We start from the raw sequence: 13,277 nt of genomic DNA, 5'->3' as shown, positions 1-13,277 counted from the left end.
AATAAAATTATTAATAATAATGTTTAAAAAGATTAAATTATAAAAAGATTAAATGAAAGTTAGCCCGGAAACATATGTTTTTAATCTCAAAAGCTGGACCTAGTGAGCCCGTCAAACAGAACAAAAAGCTACTGCAGGGGGTACTGTAACCATGCCAACATGAAAAAAAGAAAAACAACTCCGTAGGCCTCCAAAAGCCAGCCTATTTACAGTATAGGTAGGTGGGAAAACAGGAATACAGGTCAAATCATTCAAACACTAACTACAAAATATATGCAACTAACCAAACCCTAAACCAAATTGTTTTCTTTGGTCCAATCCTAACAGGACCAAAGAAAACTAAAGTCCAAAGACAAAAAAAAATAAATAATCTGGAATAAAACAAACATAAATATTTAGAATGTGCCCAAACACGCTGGAAATCGATAGCCATAATTTTTTTCAGGTTCTTTGACTAGAATGCATTTTACCTCCATGTTTACCTCCTGTTTCTGGATCCTTTAAGCATTCTGTACGTTACAAACCTTCCTGTAAGTGCTCGGGTCCTGCTCCATGGACACCTGAGTTCTTGCAAAGTATTTTAATATTATATATTAATTCAATTTAATTTCTTTAGACATTATGTCTTTCATATGTAAGGACAGAATCACAGTTATAACAAAGCTGGCACAAATCTTGTTGAGAAAAGAAAGACTAAAGGATATAGTTATATCTAGATCAGAGAGAATTGCAACAAACTGGGTGTAATTGAATGACAAAAGAGAAGGCTGCTCATGTTTCTGCACAACGCTACAACTGATTCAACAGGAGGAGGAACAGAGGTGTTGCATCACTTAAAGCAGCAGAGATGTATTCACTAGATGAATGTCAATCATTCCACTGTTTTGTTTGCACGTTGTTTTTAAGCTGCTAAATTCTGAGAAAACAGCAGAACTACTTCTCATCAGGAGTCACAGCTTCACCTTGTCTAACTGCAAAACAGATGTCAGCTGCAGCAATTTTCTTGATGTCATTCCGAAACGCTGTTTATTTGTTCAAATCTTTGAAAGCACAGTTTTTATATCTGGTCTATTAGTTTGTAATCATGTTATGACATTTATGATTAACATTTATCATATTCAATAAACATGAATGATTTTTTCCTTCATGTTTTCTTTGGACATTTATTTTACTAAAAAACTAATAGAGTTTTTTATGTCCACAAGAGAGCAATATCTACAGTATGAAAATATTACTTATTTATACAATGAAATTATGAATTGCTGCTAAGTTAATTTAGGCAGTTACTGTTTAGTTACTTTTTTCTAATATCTTGTATTGTAATATTTGAAAAATGCAGCTCGTTTTCCATTTAATATGAAAATCCTGGTGTTTGAAAGCCCAGGGTGCTTTTCCATAACACATAGTCCAAAATAAAAAAACAGAAAATTTCTTCTTGTTTTAAAGGGGGCAAGAAAAAGTGTGTTTTCCTCTGAGTATTTCTACTTTGCGATTAGCTCTGCTGCCAAAACCACATACATTGGCATCCACTGTAGCTTACGTCTCACCTGCAAAAGAAACATCAGCAACACAAAGGCAGATGAACAAGGAGGAGGAGGACAAAATGCGTTAGATTGCTTAGAAGAAAAATCATACAAATGTTCATCTTTTGTTCATGTATTTTCTCACAGCCTCTTACAGCCAATCATCAAACTATCCATTACATAGATTATTTTGTGGATTTCTCCACGTGAAATCATGGAAGAAATCTTTGACCCGAAAGCAAAAAGGGAAAATGCATTTCCACTTTTCTTACTGAAAAACGCCTAAAGAAATTCTAACTAATCGCAGAAGTTTTTTTCGGACACGCTGTCCAATGTTGTGTCAAGTGTAAGAAGCAAGGGCCTCCAACTTCTAGCTTATTAATGGAGTACTGTAGTATGTAGCATGGGAGCTGTAATGGTAATCCGAAGCTGCCGCAGCCTTAACTCTGATGAGCACTGTGGTATTTATCCCCACCTGTTATCTGTTTCTATTGCATAAAGTATAGTATTAATATTCTACTAGGTATGTGGTGAATATTTGCAAGTACTATGATCTAAAATCTAATATTTTACACTGTAAGACATTCCAATTATCAATTCTCTGGGACCTGTCCACGGTGTACCGTGCCTTTTGTCCATAGACTGCTAGGGATTAACACCAGCCTCCTGTGATTCTGATGGACAACTGACAAAGGATGGATGGATGGAAGTTATTGATTCTCATACTGGTGTGCTGGTTATCTATTTTTCTCTGTCCCTTTTTGTTAAAACTGTCCCTACGTTGTTTTACAGTCGTATATGACACTGATAATCCATGAAAAAATGTTTATGCAAGCACTGTCTCACCCTCCCCCCCTACACAGTGCACACTGTTAAGTTTAAGATTAGCAGTGTGCTGCTGCTTTTTATCAAAGGAAGCATATTGTTGATAAAGTTTTGTCTGGCAACAGTTTTGTTGCCAAAGCTGTTTATGCATGCTAATTAGTAGCCCTGCTATTAGCCTACATGCAGGCTCATGTGGGAGGAGCTGTGGAGGGAAAGTTGTAGCACAGCAGAGAGGAAAGAGGGAGGAGCCTGTAAAGTGGGCGTGTTCAAAACCTCAGGCTAAATCCTGGGTTTCCTCAGGACTGCAACATTATTTTAAGTGTACAATACTATTAAAGCTGTCGAAGGTTTTGAAAAAACTGTGGACTTTGCCTGAAAAATTGAAATGCACTACTTACAGGTCCCTTTCCCTTTGTTTCTGCTGCACGACAGCCTTCGCTAGTGAGCAGCTGAGGTACAGATGACGGGAGTAACGCAAGGGTGACCAGACGTCCTCTTTTCCCGGACATGTCCTACTTTTCATCCTAAAAAAATGTCCGGGGGGAATTTCAAAATCGTCCAGGATTTTGGTCGACTACAGTGCAGCGCGTAGTTAAAACACACCGGGCACTCGATCCGAGCCGTCAGCTCCGGGGCTGGTTCAGGAACCCCGGCGGACAGGGGCAGGGAGCCAGCAGAGGCAACTGAGGTTGGGTGCAACTATCTGTGTTCAGAGCGGAGTGGGTTTTTTTCCCTCTCTCCAGCTGCTCCCGTGTCCTGCATCTCGGTCTAACATCATCTGATCTGTCACCTTGAGACATTTGATTTGTTGTCACATTTTACTACTTAGAGAGTAGCTACGTGGAAGAGGAGAGACACACAGCAGCACTCAGTGAATATTAACCAGCACCTACTTCGATAGATGCTTATGTAAAAGTTAGGAGACTGGTTTGTTAAAAAAATTAGAAATGCCACCGAAAAATCTGTTTGTTAGACATAAGGAGCTTTTTCAGCTAAAAATGGCAACAGAGTATTATAACGCAAGAAGTTTGAGAAAACACAGTTTGTTCTTCTTTACTACGGTAGTTAAAAACACTGTGGCTTCTCAGAGGACCAAGACTCCCAGTTTCAGGTTAAAATTACCAATTCGTTTTTTATTGTACAGACAGAATAAGACTGCAGAGCTTCTAAATATCTTGAAATTTTGTTTCTGGTATCATTATATTAGCAAATAGGTTAATAAATATTTTTAAACAGAGTGCAGATAGAAGCAGGGAGAGCTGCAGATTTAAAGAGGACACAGATTTACTGGGATATGCAACATGCAATAAAATATATCTCCAAGTTTACCACAAAGTTTACAAGAAAAAAATATGTTCTGCTACAGTATATTTAAAAGGCAGCATATCCAATTTTTTTCTGAATGGAATTGAAATTGTTATTTTAGGGATGCATGATATATAATTTTTTTCATTGGAATCGGCTCTTATTCATTATTTTTTTAATACATTGATGTTTTGGACCTTATACTTGTAATGCACTAAAAGGCATCCCTCTAACATCTATAAACATAAATATCAGTGTGTTGTGGTCTTGTGTTCTCAAACATTGGAAAGCATTCAATAAATATATTATTGAGTTAATTTTCGGAAAATTAGCCTAATGAAAGTGTAACTGTAGGACCATGAGCCACCACCCAAGTGTCCCCACCAACTTTCATCACAAAGTTACACCCTTGCGGGGAATGGTAGCCTGGACACCAGTGGCCCAGTGCTTACTGAAGCACAGTAAGGCAGGCGTGTGGCAGCAGGGTCGGGTTTGTTCGCTCCGTCCGCGGCTGATTACCTGCCCCCCTCCGCCGGGGTTCCCGGAGCTGACGGCTCGGTTTGAGTGCCTGGTCCGGCCCGGCAAAACTTGGTTGATTGTAAATTCAAAATCTCTGTTTACATGAACACTGAATAAATTGATCCGTATGCAGGGAACTGTTTAATCTTCTCGTAACACTTTAGTAGTAGAAGAAGAAGCTGCCTATTTTGTAAAAAAAAACATACTTGTCCGCTCATCCTCAACTTTAGCTACTATTTGTGCTGCCCCATTTCTTTTTCTTCAGGTGTTCAGTTGTGTCTTTGTTTGTGTGTGCGGGCTGGTTCACATTTGAATCTTCAGTCTGACATAGTTAAATGAAACTTTTTCATCTGATTGAGCCTTCAAACAAATTATTCTTGTCCATGTAGCTATTGATACACAACTGGATAAAACCATCTTATATTTGAACAACAGTTGACCTGAAGCGGTGTGTTTCTATAAAATAACATTTGAACCAAAAGGAGGTGAAAGAGGAGCCTGGGTTTATCGTGGAATATCTGCCTCAATTGTTACTGTAGGAACATTATAATAGTTTTAGTTAATATGTAAAACATCCATTATTATAACGCTACCTGCTGCACCTTTAAGCTCATTTGAAAGTGCAGGACAGAGTTATTTGAAAAATAGCCCTCTTAAGTGACCACCATTCATTAAAAAGGTTCAAACGAGATCAGTTATCTTCACTCAAAGAGGCTCCATCTGTTTGCCCCCCTAAATGTATTTCAATAAAGCTTTATTCTGTTCATACAGCTCCAGGAAATTATGCCACTGTGGGGAACTATTTCATTTACTTCAGGCCTTAAGATAATATTTACATAAGCATTATTGGTTATAAAAAAGGAAGAGCTTGCAGGCCCTGAGGTTATTAGCACCAATTATGCCTCATAAATCCCCATCTTGCTTCTGCAAAATACAGTGCTGGCCTTGCAGCTCTTATTTGAAGTTTATGTGCTTGATCACGAAGAGGGGAAGCATGTCGATGTACAGATTAGCAAGATCCACCCACTTATCAGCTTAAGAGGATAGTATAACTGGGTGTATACAAGCAGATCAAAGCCTGCTTGTATTATGAATAGAATGATACATTGTCTGCACGATGGGATGTGACAGCCCAGATACAGACTGTCGCTGACATGCTTTCCATCCAGGATTATCAATGAGTCGCAGCATGTTTCTCAGCTGTGCCTGTTGAAGAAAGCCCTGCTGAAACAAACCTTATTGCATCATACTTCACCGCTTTTATTTCCTTGCACACAGCTTCTTAGCCTGCAGACTGTTTTTTTCCCTGCTTTGTTTATTTTATACTTTAGTATTTCATAGTGATTTGGTGTGGGGGGGGGGGGGGGGGGGGGGGACAAGACAATAGCAGCTTCTCAGCAATGAATTGCAAAGTTATTATAAAAGAGAAAACATAATTCAGGGCTTTTGAAATGTTTCACAAATAAAAATCTGTGGGGTGAATTCTGTGTGATAATAGGCATAAATCTTCTGATACCGTACACTGGACAAAGCGGTTGTCTTCCAATATCTTGTAATTATTATATAGAGGCCACCTGTGTGCAGTTTACTCTCTGTATAAATGTTGATCTCTGTTGTTCCCAGATGGTTGTTCCGGAAATTTCAACTTGAACATATCACAGAGCACCTTTCAATTTCTAATAACATAGTTGTGAAAGTAGTACAATGTATGTTGTTAGGTGATTATTCAGAAATATATAATGAGAATTATATAGTACAGCCATCCAATAATTACCCATATGAGCAGTTTTATTTAAACTACCCTCGAAATGCATTTTGAACATCTTATGTGTGCAGATTTAATACCACGAGGCCCCCCAATATATTACAAGAATGAGTTCATGTTTCTGCTCATGTAAAGTTTTTTCACTCTAATGCTGCGTTCACACCGGGGGCAGCTGGCGCGACAGAAGCAGCGAGTTTACATGCAAAGTCAATGGTTGACGCGCGTCAAGGCGCAGCAAAATGTCCCGCGGCGCGTTTCGAGCAGCAAGCGCAGCGCGTCTGAGCAGCCGAAGCAGCGCGTCGGGCGCGTTTTGGCATCTTGGAACCAAGTGAAAACTGCCTGAGATGGCTACTTTTCTGGACATCCATCCTCTTGAGACAGTACTGCTTTATTACTGGTTGCGTCTAGCAGCATTAGGAAAACATCTGAAGGCTAATTAGAATACAATGCAGTACATGCATTACAATACAGTAGCTGCCAACTAATTGTTAATGTAAATATCTGTATTCAACAATAAACAACTGTTCATTCAAGCCTCATTTTCCTCAATATAACCAGTGAAACTAATATTAGCTTAGCTAAAGTTTTAAATTTAACATTAATAGTTTTAATCACATTGCTACAACTGTCAGCACACATTTATGGATGTGATTTATTTAATGATGACTTTATTTAACCAATTGTTAATGTTAGAGAACATCATTAGATACTTTGCTAATGTAACTGGCCACAGCCAAGAAGAAAACAATTTTGTTCATCTTTAATGAGGATGTTTTTCCTACAAGTCTTTCTGTCTTTATGAATCAACCATTTGATAAAAAAAAAAAGAAAAAGGCTTCCATTAAAATGTCTTACTGATGTGTCAGTGGTGAAAGAATACATACTTACCAGAAACCCTGACACCACATACACCTCCACTCTATCCTATATTCACACTCATCACCTGGGTCAATACTCTGAGGGCCTTTGAAGCCGGTGGTTTATCGACGTCTCTTGGTCAAAGTAGATGGAATGTTAGCCTTTTTCTGATTGCTACCCAAAGGCATTGACTTTACCAAGACTGTGATTTTACAGTCTTGAATTCTCAGCTGATGAATAGGCATGGAAGGCTCTTATCAGGGGAAGCTGTAAGAGTCATTCATCAGCAGAGAATAATGGAAGCAAAAGGAGATGAGTGGTGCAGTCGGCCTATTACTCCTTAATATAATAGTCCTACATATTCTAAGTGTCCTGACACAACTGTCTTTCTCTATCTGCGTTGCCAGTGGCATTTTCAAGCACTTTCTGAACATTCATCAAGAGTAAGTATTCTATAAGATTAAGAAATGTATTTCAATATCTCAGCCAAAATGGAAGCAAATCAATATTTGATTATCAATGTTGAAGTTAAGTACAGGTTTTCTTTTTTCACTCAAGTGTGCCTATCTGGTATATTTTGTACAAAGATTTAAAGAATATATTTATGTTTTTCAACAGAATGAAGGTATATCAGTGTTTGGAAAATAAAAGTAGCAACTTAGCAAGTTGTAAAAACTTAAAAAAATATAAAAAAAAATAATAATTACCTCAGCTTATAATTGTCTTTGAGGGGTGCAATTTTTCAGCTTACCTAACTTAACTGCCAGTCTATGAAGTTTTTAAAATATTACTAGTGTAAAGAAGTGAAAACATTAATAAAACCCATAATAAAACAAAGAAATAACTTAAACAAAAAATCTATCAGAAGGCTCAGAGTGTAGGACTCAGAGTTCAAGCAGAATTCAGAGTTTTATCAAAACAAGCTTTTATTTATTTGCTCTGTGTACTGTGGCTCATAAGTTGGGTCAGGTTCACTGGATCCTCTGGTTATGATATCAGTTTGAGACCAGAGTTCCAGGAAAGAAGCTGAGCAGGGTGATGAGCAGAAGCCAGCAGAAGAGGTGCCAAAGTGATATCTAAGCTGGGGTCAGAAGACAGGTCCGAGGTCTTTAGCAGGCAGAATCAAGGCAACAGTCCGAAAACAGATCAGGCAACAAAGGAGAACAAGGGCAACCAAAAATTCAGAAGACCCGGGACAAAAACTAGTCAGGATCAGGTAATAAGAAACACACAGAATCGCTAGAGTTACTCACACACAGCTCAAATAATCTAGCACCAATGGCTGGGAACAGGCAGCTTAAATAAAATGGATCTGATGAAAGACAATGAGCGCTGGGTGGAGCTAAGAAGATGTAAGAAAGGAGCCAAATCCAGCCATCAGTGCCAAGATCATGACAGCAGCATGTAAAAGGGGCTTCACAACTAACAAGGGAGCATTAAATGAAGAAATGTAACTGCAGACTGTAGACTTGATTAGCAAATTAGGTATAGAAGAAATCAGGAGCGGAGAATCTGTCCTTGCACTAGAGTAGTGTTGTAAAATAAATTGGTCCCAGGTTTCATGTCATCTGTCTTAAGTCAGATTGATAAGCATAGTTAAACATCAACTCTACACAGTATCTATCTGCAAAGGCTCCTGTATCTGCAAAAGGGACCGACATTAAAGACAATTCTTCGAGTTAATTGGGTAAATAACCAAGTACCACTTGCCTCCTTCTCGTGCTGCGTTCACACCGGACACAGCAGGCGCAGCAGAAGCAGCAAGTTTACATGCAAAGTCAATGGTTGACGCGCGTCAAGGCGCAGCAAAAGGTCCCGTTTAAGCATCTGACGCGCATGGCGTGCCACAAACGCGCTGCTGCTTGAGATGGAAAAATTGAACTTCAGAACTAACTGGTAGCCTACAAGCAGCAAAAATGAAGCAGCAGACGCGATTTTGTTACTCTTGCTGCGTCCAGTGTGAACGTAGCATCGGGCTTTAAGCCAATTGCAGCAGCTGTAGCTGTTATGCATAATACTATATGTGGTCATGTATGTTTTTATTATTTACTTACCATTGTATGTGGCATGTATTTCACTAACCACAATTCCAACAATGTTTTCATGGCACACCTCTGAGGAAAGCATGTCTCTCTACTTAGATTTAAACAGTCATGGCTCTGGATTAACTGCTGATGACTTTTTTGTCACTGTTGCCAAGTTTTACAGCAGTAATCAAGCTTTTCTAGCTTTAGCAACATAGATAGCACATATGAGTGAAAAATGGAGACGGGATTATAACAATAGATCCCTCTGTAGTGTCTTAATTGGTTTAACAGCAAGTGGAGTTAACTATTTAATCAAACTCTTGCCAGATTCAGTTAGTTTTCAGTTCAGTTGACGTTCCACTGATTCACCTCCTGTGGATTTACCTGCAAGTTACCTGCCTGCCCGCTCCACCATTCATCATTTCCTGCACAGATCCATCAGACTCTTAATTCTTTCTATTACCACCCACCTCACACTGTCAGAGATATATCATCAACCCTGGCTATCTTCCATCCACGCCTTGCTCAGAGTTATTTAAAAACACCACCGTTCACTGAACCTTCTCCACAATCCTGAAGGATCAAGAATTGTCTGTTGCTCGTTTTTTTCTTGGAAATAAATCCTTTTACATATTTGAACTGAGTTAATTCTGCATGTGGGTCAAAACGTTAAATCCGAACATATTAAGTTTATGAGCACACTATCACTTAGAACTGGAATTTGTAGTTAAATAATATGTAATTAAAATCAAGGGTAAAACTAAGTAATCTATTTTTGTTAAATGATTACAACTGACAATTTTCTCAATTAGCAGGTGTTATTAACCACTTACCTTTGTGGCTGGATGTCTTGAACAGGCTGTTAAGAATCCAAGATATTTTCACTTGGGTGGGTCCATCACATTCATTTGGCTTGCTTAAACTGCAGTCATGTAGTCTGGCAGTGTTTGTATCACATCAGGGGGAACCCAAAAATGTATTTCTCATCCACAGAGGAACCAATCATGTCATTTTGCTTGTTTTTCAAATCAGAATTAGACAGTGTTCCTCACAATACAGTGGAGTCTAGAAGTATGTCCACCAATTAAGCCATATTTGCTGGTTCTGGTTGGCGTCATACATTTGCCCCATACTAGCCACTTGTTCAGAAATTTCTAGGGGTGGTGTTGGCCTTGTGGTGAGAGCAGTGTGTTTGTGCTCTGAGGAGGTTGCAATTCCCCGGTTCGATACCCACAGTCTGCACTCTGGGGTGAATTCGCCGAGGAGGTAACAGTGTCCGTGAGGGAACTTCAGAAGCCGAAGTTGAATCCAAACGAGGTTAGCAGACCAGCAGATCAGAGAGCTGAAAAGTTACCGAAAAACAAAACTGACAAAGCAGACAAGGGCAAGGCAAACACTCTAATATCCACAGACAGAAAACAGGTCAGAATCAGAATCACAGGATAAATTACTTGAACGCAAGAGTAAGTCTCACCAAACAGCTTGAATAATCTGGCGCCAATGGTAGGCAGACAAACAGTATAAATAGCAGAGTCGTCTGGCCAATTAGACAAGTTAGCAGGAGTAAATGAAACTGCCAACCATCAGAGCCAAGAACATGACCTCATTGCCCTCCGGGGGCCGCACAATGGAAGCCCACTGTTCCCTAAGGGGATGGGTTAAATGCAATGGTAAATTCCTCCAGTGTAAGATAAATAAAGTTTATTACATTTTATTAATTCAAAACATATCTGTATTTGAGGCTAATGCATCAAGTTATATTTTAAGGAGTTTGTGAATTCCCAAATCTTACAGCATTTCATATTGCTAGCGAGGTAAATGATCACAGCCACTCTTTTAGTGGCATAAAAGAGGATTATGAAGAGCATTAATGGCAAGCAGATTAGTGTTTCCTTTTCTCTGCTTTTACTCACTTGCCTAAAAAAGTTTAAACAGAGCAGCAGTAATAGCCAAACAACTCTCACTGTTTTAGGATCCTTTGTGCTCAAGATACTATTATGGTGCATTCACACCAAATGCAGAACCTGTTAAAAATTAATAGTTTTTTTTTTTTTTGGTTTTGTGCTGCTCCTGCTAGCATAACTTTCCCGCCAGAATTTTGCCTGGCGAGTGTCAGTGATTTGCACAGCAAGCAAATTCACACAGCGGGCGAAAGGCTGCATTACATGGTTGTATTTGTCCGTTTTATTGAGCAAGTCATGTTGCTTGAACAGAGAAGTCTGCTGGTCAGAGAACTCCAGAAATATAATAGGCAGCGGCAGGCAGCTGGCTGCTCTGTATCTAAGGTAGGACAACAAAAGATGAACGATTTAGCAGTCCCTCTATGACTGAATAATTAGCATTCCATACTTTGTCTTTTAATTGAAAAGAAACTTGTCTCCACTGTGTTTCCTCACCTTATATCACAGCCACATCTATTCTGATGGGTTTTCGTGATGGTAAAATACTCAAAAGTTAAGATTGTTCAATTCCTGTGGATTTCACTGGATTATGAAGATGGATTTATTTCTCCTAAAGGTAAAAAGAAACTACTTTGTCAGTATGATTGAGTTCCTTGTCACGTTTGAAAAAATAATTGTACACAATTAAAATTCACTGGCCAATGTCTCAGGGTTAATTTTTCACATTTCCAAATAATGTTCTGTCATTATTACTAGTTAGTTTTTCTTTTAGTTGATTAGGTCTTCCAATGGCAAAACATCTACTTGACATGATGCTGCCATTGCCATATATCATTTTGGGGTTGCTTTGATGTTGGCAATACTTTAATTTAATTCCAGTGTCGTATCATCTATGACCAACATTCTTGAAAATAGTTGTATCGCTATTCATGTCATTTTGGAGTAATGGTTTCTTCCTTGCTGAATCACTTTTTTCATTGTGGATAATAACATTTTCACCAGCAAGCTCCCTCACAAGGTGCTATACTCTTACTCTTAGATTGATACTGACATTGCTCACCCAAACACATTTATCTCTGATAAATGTGTTTGGGTGAACCCCTGTTGGTTTAATTGTGGTAGTCAGTGATTATACAGCAGTGATCGGTTGTCTAAAAGAGCAGAGCTTACAGTACCTTCTTTGAGTTAATAATTTGAATAGACAGAGACAAATATTTTCCTACTGCAGGTTTTCTCCCACTGCTGAAAGACTTTTGCCAACAAAAATGCACTGAGCAACCTTCTCATTCAGTTTTTGCTGTCTGGTATAGTTTATTAAATAAATTAATACAGAATATTTTTGTTTTTTTTGTCCATCCAAATTAAAGTCAGCTCCACAGCATAATACTTCAGCCAGTTTTCAAAGTAGGCAGGAGTGTCAGAGTGTCTCTATCTTTATAGTTATGCTGCTATAGGCTTAGGCTTCTGGAGGACATAGGGACCCCTTTTTAATCATTGTGCTTCATTCTATCTCTATTATGCTACTCAGAAAAACTTGTTAGTTCATTCTTTAACACGGAGGTCTTCAACAGGGGCTCCGCGAACCCTAGGGGGTCCACGGAGGGACTGCATTTGGGTCACAAAAGTTTGGTTGATTAGACTTTTTTTTTTATATTCCCCTCTGCAATTTTTTCCACTAAGTGAAATGTCTTTAAATACACATTACCATGAATTCAACATGCTGTAGTAAACAGATAAATGGAGGAAGAAGATGTCTTTCAGTCATCAATGCACACGTTCAGCGACACACAGGAGCTCTTTCAAGCTGGGCACAGATTCATTCCAACACCTGTCCCATCAACGAGGAATCAGAAACAGAAATACTTTAATAATCCCAGGGAGATATTACTTTCATTACATTACTCCATTTGTAAAAGAGTGACTATAGAACCAGTTTCATACAGTATAACACAATTTCATACAATATATATAATTAGGCAGTCCCCGCTCCTGCCATCAGTTTGGGGGTCCTTGGCTTGGAAAACGTTGAAGAACCCTGCTCTAACACTATGCTGTCTCTGCATTTTCTCATAGTAGCTTTGTCTGGTCTGTTCCTGTTTGGCTGTGACTCCATCCTGGAGAGAAATATCATCCGTGCTGCTTCCATCAACACCTTTGTTTATAGATGTTGGAGCTTGGCCTGATTTTTAGTGTAGTCCTTCTCTGACTGTGACTGGCTGGATGTGCTCTCTTCATCCTCTAACATAGGAGCTGTCTCGGAGCTCGTCTGCCTGGCTGTGTGTTTCCTGGACAGGGTCGCCTTTTCCAGTTGCTTTTTGTGTCTCTGCTTCTGTCTCCTTGAACCCCAGCAGGCCTCGGCAGATGGCTGCTCAGTCTGAGCTTGGTTCTGCTGGAGGTTTCTTCCTGTTAAAAGGTAGTTTTTCCTCTCTACTCTCACTACAAGCATGCCTACTGTCAGGGATTGCGTTTGAGTCAATGAGTCGATGCGATCAACTGGTTTTCCTTACAGTATATAGAAAACTTTTAATCAATTTGACTGTATGATCTGGTGAAC

Source organism: Cyprinodon tularosa, unplaced genomic scaffold, assembly GCF_016077235.1.
Source record: "Cyprinodon tularosa strain WSP-4 unplaced genomic scaffold, ASM1607723v1 ctg88, whole genome shotgun sequence".
Taxonomy (NCBI): domain Eukaryota; kingdom Metazoa; phylum Chordata; class Actinopteri; order Cyprinodontiformes; family Cyprinodontidae; genus Cyprinodon; species Cyprinodon tularosa.
This window is presented reverse-complemented; position numbering follows the sequence as displayed.